The sequence below is a fragment of the Danio rerio genome, chromosome 10, assembly GCF_052040795.2.
Source record: "Danio rerio strain M-AB ecotype USA chromosome 10, GRCz13ab, whole genome shotgun sequence".
NCBI lineage: Eukaryota > Metazoa > Chordata > Actinopteri > Cypriniformes > Danionidae > Danio > Danio rerio.
In genome coordinates, this window is record NC_141030.1 from 10366924 (window position 1) to 10374925 (window position 8002).

The window sequence follows — 8002 nt, forward strand, 5'->3', positions numbered from 1 at the left end:
TCCACACAGAAATGACCCGACCGAGGCACGAACCAGCGACCTTCTTACTCCAAGATGACAAAACTACCTACTGTGCCACCGCGTCGCCATGTATATTCATTTCAAATTAAAACATTAATCAAGGATTTTGGGTCATTTTTGCATTTGTGGAATGTTTGTGGAATATGGTTTCAAGTCATTAGATTGTGGTGCAGTGGCGCAGTAGGTAGTGCTGTTGCCTCACAGCAAGAAGGTCACTGGTTCAAGCCTCAGCTGGGTCAGTTGGCGTTTCTGTACAGACTTTGCATGTTCTCCCTGCATTCGCATAGGTTTCCTTCGGGTGCTCCGGTTTCCCCCACAGTCCAAAGACTTGCGGTACAGGTGAATTGGGTAAGCTTAATTGGGTAAGCTAAATTGTCCATAGTGTATGAGTGTGAATGAGTGTTCATGAGTGGATGTTTCCCAGACATGGGTTGTGGCTGGAAGGGCATCCGCTGCATAAAAATGTGCTGGATAAGTTGGTGGTTCATTCCGCTGTGGCGACACCGGATTAATAAAGGGACTAAGCCGAAAAGAAAATGAATGAATGAATGAATAAAAACAGTATATTTTATTCATATGTTATGCATCATCCGGTGTAGTCCAGAGATTAGGACAATTACTTTTTTTAATTACAAATCATTCATATTAAGAATCTGAATAAGATTCCAGCTTATAATAACTGTTATTAAGTGTCATTTGCTCAGTTATTACATTTTAAATGCAAAGATGACATTGTTTGTTATGACAACTTCACAAAAACAAATACATCACAACCTGTTTTTGTCTTTGTCATGACACTTTGACAATACCAAGACAACACAACTTAATAAATCTGCCTTTATATAAAGATTATTCTTGCTATGAAAGATACAACTGAATTAATTGATTTACCATTTTGCTAAATGCAGTAAAATTGCTACAAGTGGGTTTTCCCTTTGAATAGAACACACACACACACACACACACACACACACACACACACACACACACACACACACACACACACACACACACACACACACACACACACAAACACACACACACACACACACACACACACACACACACACACACACACACACACACACACACACACACACACACACACAAATATATACACTGATTTTAAATTTAGGACTTTGGTATTGTGGTAGCAAGCACAGCATGATCAAGGACCACTCAAATCAAATAGCAATGGGAATAATAATTGGTTTACATTTAAATATTTTACATTTTACAGGAATTATTAAAAAAAAAACACTTTCGCTCGTTGAAATCAGCCTGCTAGCCTAGTAGTCTGATTTCAACTAGATATACTCTAGAGCACAGGTGTCAAACTCAGTTCCAAAAGGGCCGCAGCTCTGCACAGTTTAGTTACAACCCTAATTAAACACACCTGATCAAACTAATTGAGTCCTTCAGGCTTGTTTTAAACCTACAGGTAAGTGTATTGGAGCAGGGTTGGAACTAAACTCTGCAGGCCTTCGGCGCTTCAGGAATTGAGTTTGACACCCCGGCTCTAGAGGAATTCTTACCAAGTCTGTAGATCAATGTTTTTCAAAAGGAACTGAAAAAATGGCAAAACAAACAAAAACTATGCCAAAAGGTTCTAAAATTAGTGCCATCAAGGAGGAAGTTGACAATTTAAGTCGTGAAGCGAACAATGTATATTTATATTTTCATTCATTCTTCATTCATTTTTCTTCAGCTAAGTCCCTTTATGTATCAAGGGTCTCTAGAGGGGAACGAACCACCAACTTATACAGCATATGTTTACGTAGCGGATGCCCATCCAGCTGCAACCCAGCACTTGGAAACACCCATACACTCACATTCACACACATTAGCTATAGACAATTTAGCTTATTCAGGTCACCTGTACTACATGTCTTTGGACTGTGGGAGAAACCGTCACATCTAATGGAAACCCACGAAAACAGGGAGAACATTCAAACTCCACACAGAAAGGTAAACTAACCCAGCCAGGGCACGAACCAGCAACCTTCTTGCTGTCAGGTGACATTGTTAACTTAGCCACTTTGCTTCCCCATTATTACATTTTATTACATATTATTTCAATGATAATTGCAAAATGTCACATCTCCACTAAACTTAAATTAATGGTTTATACTGAAACCTTCAAATATTTGGTATTTCTGAGAAGCCCTGAATGTGCTCTGTTAAGGAAAGCCAGACAGTGGCATGTATGGTTTAAAAGAAAAAAACAACCCAGGCTCATTCTGAAAACGTAGTCCCGCGGACGTTTCTGGAGGCTGCGAAATACGTCTCAGGAGGTACGTAGTTGTGCAGTTTTTGTTTTTGTGAATCCTCAAACGTCTCTCGCGGGCATGAACTGTTCTTGCGTAAAGCCACCGGAGGCCGCTGTCAAGTGACCATCTGTCTGACTGACTGACTGATTGATTGACTGGGCGACCGGCCAATCGGCCTACCCACCCTCCTACTCCTTTCCTAAACCCAACCGGTTTTAAGGATTGAAACCCCCGCCCACCTGCCCGCTGGCCTCCCTAAACCCAAACAACAATTTACAAAAGCCGTCCAGAAAAAGAAAAGCCCACATCTAATTTTGACCACATTTTCAAATAACACCACATTATCACCCTGTTATGAATTCATTCACATTATTTTTTTGGATTCTGTATTTGTCTTACCTGATTTCTGGAACTGCTCTTCCCTGAACTCGAACCCAGTCGTCGCCGTTGTTGTGGTCAGCTCCTCTCCGCGTCTCCACTCCGCCGACAAAAACAACAAGCTAACTGGACAAACTGATTGCGGCAGGAAAGCCCTCTATACGGAGGTAAGCTGTCAGCTGGCGAGCGCGAAGAGGAAGGGCGTTACACCGCCCCATAGTGTTCACTTAAAAAATTAGATGCAGCCATACGTACCTCCGGCTACATTAATCGCAGTCTCCAGAAACGTCCGCGTGACTATGTTTTCAGAATGAGCTTGGGTTGGAAAAAAAACATTAAAATATACTCATTTGGGAGCACAACATCCATGTTGGAAATCTTCCTTTCAAGAATTACCAAAAATTGTTTTAGTGGATTGAGATCTGGTGACTGAGGAGGACATAGGTTTAGTGAGCTCACTGTCATGTTCAAGAAACTAGTCTGAAATTTTTTGAACTTTGTGAAATGACTCATGTTGGATGTAACATACCAAGATGCGTTTACTGTGGGATGGACATAATTAGCAGCAATGCTCAATCCTGTGGCATTTAATCAATGCCCAATTAGTAAAGGGACTAGCACAGGCTCATTTTGAAAATGTAGCCCTTTATACCTTTGGAGATTGCAAATTATGTAGCCAGAGTTACGTATGGCTTCACTTTGTCTTTAAAACGAACGATATGGTGCGGTATGACACCGTTCCTTTTCTCACTTACCAGTTGTCCACTTACCTGCATGTGGGCGGCTTTTCTGCTGTTACCAGTTTGTCCGGTAGCAAAGCGGATTTGATTGCGACTACAGGGTTCGAGTCTGGTCAGTTGGTTGGTGGATTATGTGAGAACAGCAGGCGGGAATGGCACTTGTGAGAGAAATTTGACATCTGAAAAAGAGTACAGAGCAGCCTCTGGCGGAAAACAAACACTACAAAAAACATAACTCCTGCACTGTTAGACATTTCTGTAAATTACACAGTTATTTACTGTATTTCAATTCTGGAGGACAATTTATTAGTGTGCCTGAAGAACATACTGGATTTAACAAACTTTACTCTGGTAAGCTGAGGCAGTGTTTCATTTTACAGAATGTTTTGTGGACGAGAAAAGAACAAAGTAAAGTATAAAGTTGGCTATTAATATTTTCTCTGGCTTGGCGTTATTTCGCCCATTTGAGAAATATATCATCTATTAAGATGTTACCTTTATTTAATTTATTACATTAACACTACTATTACTTTAAATAAGACTGTTTATGACTATTAGCCATTGTTCTCGTCATATCTTTTTATTTATTTACATAGGAACCGGTGTTGCAGCGGGTTTTGGTTTAGGAGGGAACCAGAGGTATGCAGACAGTTTTGGAGGACACTTAGCACGAGACAACGGTCCGGCAGAGAGTGTTTTCCCCCAGAAGAATATGAATGAAAGACCAACAAATAATCCAGGTAAAAGCGCGTCTGTCTGTGCTGACAACACTCGACATTGATTTGAGCACCTCTATTAGCATTTGTTTGCTCGGCAACATTGGCTGAAGCGATCTTAAAATGGTAATGTTAACTGTTAGCTAAACTGAGCTAAGTTTATACTGAATTGGACTCAAACTCATTTTAACGTGCAACGTTTAACTTATATTGATTTATACTATATATATTAGATGTTGTGAACTTATTTTTCTCTGGTTTAGAGTACCTTATAACGTTAGCTTGAGAAAATAACATCGCGACGTAACCTATAAGAACGTTAACGTAAATCTATACAATATGCATAGAGGTAAAGTTGGTTTTATATTCGCACATTCGTTCATTTAGAAGACTCTATACTGTTTACCATGTTACTTTGAATATTCGATCAGAATTAGCATGCAAATATGACTTGAAATCAACATTAACACTGTTTATTTGACCGTGAGCATGTTGTACTTTGATAGTCATTAGCTGCTAAAATGATTTCGCTATTTAGAGTTTGCAAATAATACTTTAATGAAATTAAATTATTAAGGGGGAAGTCTGAATCTGCTAATATAAAACCAATTTTACCTCTATGCATTATGCTAATAACCACCTTTTTGCTATTTATTGTTTGCTAATTATTTTTTTATCACAACTCTTGACATTTGGTTTAACATAATTGTTACCATTATATTTTTTTTCTGTTTAGATATGGCACTGGCACAGCAGCAGGTTTTGTCTGAAGAAACAAACAGCATTTCGGAGGAACATCTTGATCAGCACAGCCTTATGCTTAAAAAATAAGCAAGACCAGTAAGCAACCAAGGTAAACAAATAAAAAAAAAGTTGTGTGGAGGTTGTGGATTGTAGCAATAGAAGTAAAGTTGGTTTTATATTCACACATTCAGACTTTCCCCTTAATAATATAATTTCATAAAAGTATTATTTGCAAACTCTAAACAGTAAAATCATATTAGCAGCAAATGACTATCAAAGTACAACATTGTTCACAGTCAAATAAACAGTGTTAATGCTGTTTTCAAGTCATATTTGCATGCTAATTCCAATCGAATATTCAAAGTAACATGGTAAATAATATAGAGACTTCTAAATGAACGAATGTGCGAATATAAAACCAACTTTACCTCTATATTGTAGCATGGTATTCTTATCTGTATTTTTGGCTTTTTTATGGTCTTAATATAGAATACTGGGAGCCTGCCTGTGCAAACTGGACCTCATACAACAGTAAGTACTGTACATCTATTTGTTTCTCAATATAGTAACGTTACTTTTAATACAAAATGTGTCACATGTTTAGTTGCTAGCTAAATAAAAAAATCGTTTTCCCTTTTTTATTAAACCATTTAGTAGGTTTTTTTTTCATCTTTGTTTATAATATTTTTGAGCAGATTGAGGTCTGTCATGGGTCAGACATTTCAAAATACAATAATTAGTATTGGGATACATGCATTTGTCTATGTATTAAATGTCTTTTTCCCCATTTCATGTTGCCTAAATATTTTGTAATAAATAAAATAATACAATTTTTTGTATAAATAATTCCAGAGGATGAAACAAAATGCACAGCAACAACCAGAGTGAGCCAGAAGATAGCAGGAGAAGTAGTGAAGAGAATGACAACCATGAACAACAGTGTGTTATCCTTCTTTCACCAGCTAACTGAGAACTTGGATTAGGTGAGACACTCTCAATAGTTGTATCAGTATTCAGTCAGTTTTAGTTTATTAGGAATACATAAAACAAATAGTCTAATCTGTCCTGCAGTGAGTCAACCCATCACAAATGCTACAATGTTTTTGTAAAACCTTGTTAGGGAAAAAAATAAACAGGACATTCTGGTTAGTTATCTTTTAAACATGGTAGTGAGCAGGTTATGAGCAGGAGCCAGTTGCTCAGTACCAGCTGAAAACTACCCCAACCTAGCTGCCATGCTTCAAAATAATTAACCAGTATATGATTTATTTTTTTTAAACAAGCTTCTTCTATGCTTATGTTAGTCTGTTTGTCCTTATCCAGAGTTTTTCATAATCCTGGACTGGGCCAAATCCTGACCAGATGCTGTGGTGGTCATGGAGGAGTGAATCCTAAAAGACACACGTGATCAATGAGTTTCCGCATTGATCCATTGGGCCAGCCTGACCACCCGCTGGTGAACTTTCAAGCCTCTGGTGCCTAGACTGCGGCCTTGCACAAGTTTGGCTAGAGGAGAACTGGTCGTGCCCAACTGAGCCTGGTATCTCTCAAGGGATTTTATTCTACACTTTCGTCAGTTGGTGAAGTTTGTTCCATGCCACTGTCGCCACTGGATCGCTTGGCTACGATTGGTGGATCGGTGGATTTGCTCTTCAGTGTTTGGACTTTCAGCAGTGACATTTACTGCTTCAATTCTGAAAACTGGACTGAAGCAGCTTCAATTTATAAGAACTTCTATGTTAAGCTGCTTTGACATCATTGATCTACATTGTAAAAGTGCAATAGAAATAAAGATGAACTGCATTTGAACATGTGAATTCAGACCTTGTTGAGCATTTGACACCAGAACTAGTAATATTTTAAAGTTGGGTTGTTTCTGAGTCGGCTAATAGTTACAAATATTTATTTTTCCAACAATATGCAATTCAGAAGTTTAAATGTTTATTGTACATGCATGTTCTAGTGCTTTGTGTGATTTCTTTATTTTTAATGTGTTGATTTTATTGCTTAATGTAATTTTCACACATTTTCCTTAAATGCTTTAAGCATTATTAATGTTTTAAAGAATGGAATATTTTGTAATTGTGTCTGGTTTAATGTCAGTAGTACTTAGTACAATTGGTTTTTTTTTCTCAACAATATGCAGGTCAGACACTTAAATTAGTTTTGCACATGTATGTTAATGTGCTTTGTCATTTTCAATGTTTTTTTTCTTAAAATAAAATATTTTGAATGATTAAAATGTAATGTTTTTACACATTTTTAAGCTTGTTTTAAGCATCTCCAATGTTTTAAATAAAGAGTGTTTATTTTGTTAATATTTTGTAATTGTGTCTTTTTTAGGTCTATAGTATTAAAATAATATTAATAAAATTATATTATAAAATATTTAGGACAAAATTAAAAGGTTTTCAGTAGCTTACTGTTAACTTAGGTTTTTACAGTAGTTAACCATTTTCAGACACTACGGTAACATGCTGTAAACGGATTTACAGTTGTATACTGTAAATCTAAAATACAGTAACTTACTGGCAACAGTGTTGCCAGTAAGTTACTGTAAAAACCCTTTGAAATGTCTAACAGTGTGGGATGTATTTTGCTCTCTTCAGAAATGTATTTGGGGGTACGTAATCAGAATGTTGAGTTGCAATGTAGCTAAACTGGGTGAAGTAATTATTACCTACACCATTACGCCACTAACAACAACCTGTACAGTTTAAACAGGACAGGATGATCCATGGTTTTAATGTTATTCATTCCAATTGTTCACCCTTGGTGCAATTGCACATTGACTTATGTATTGGAAATCAGTCCAACTCAGACAAATGAAGTTCAGTAAAAGTTTGAATCGGCTTTCAACAAGAACTTGTTGCTTGATGAGACTGAAGAGTTATAGTTGGACATTGATATTTTGTACAGCATGTCAGCATTTCCTTGACCCCTGTTTGGCTTAGTTTACCCTCAACAGCCCAGGAACAAATATCTAAGACCACTGCCAAGTCCCCCTTACACCCATCTGATGTATTCTACAAGACCGTAAGATCCTTTCATCTTCTCTTTTTTTATCCTCCATTTCTGCCTTTCTCTCAGGAGTCACTTCGGCCCTGAAGCCCACACTCTATCACTTCAAAGC

At 37.4% G+C, this 8002-nt stretch overlaps 1 long non-coding RNA gene across 1 annotated transcript; it reads left to right on the top strand.

The window, feature by feature from the left end:
* Window positions 1-3524: 3524 nt before the first annotated feature.
* On the top strand, window positions 3525-7187 carry LOC141376313 (uncharacterized). The gene is made up of 6 exons (XR_015500831.1): window positions 3525-3760; window positions 4006-4149; window positions 4862-4978; window positions 5359-5400; window positions 5722-5852; window positions 6193-7187. It is a non-coding gene; the product is annotated as an uncharacterized LOC141376313 (long non-coding RNA).
* Window positions 7188-8002: the final 815 nt, after the last annotated feature.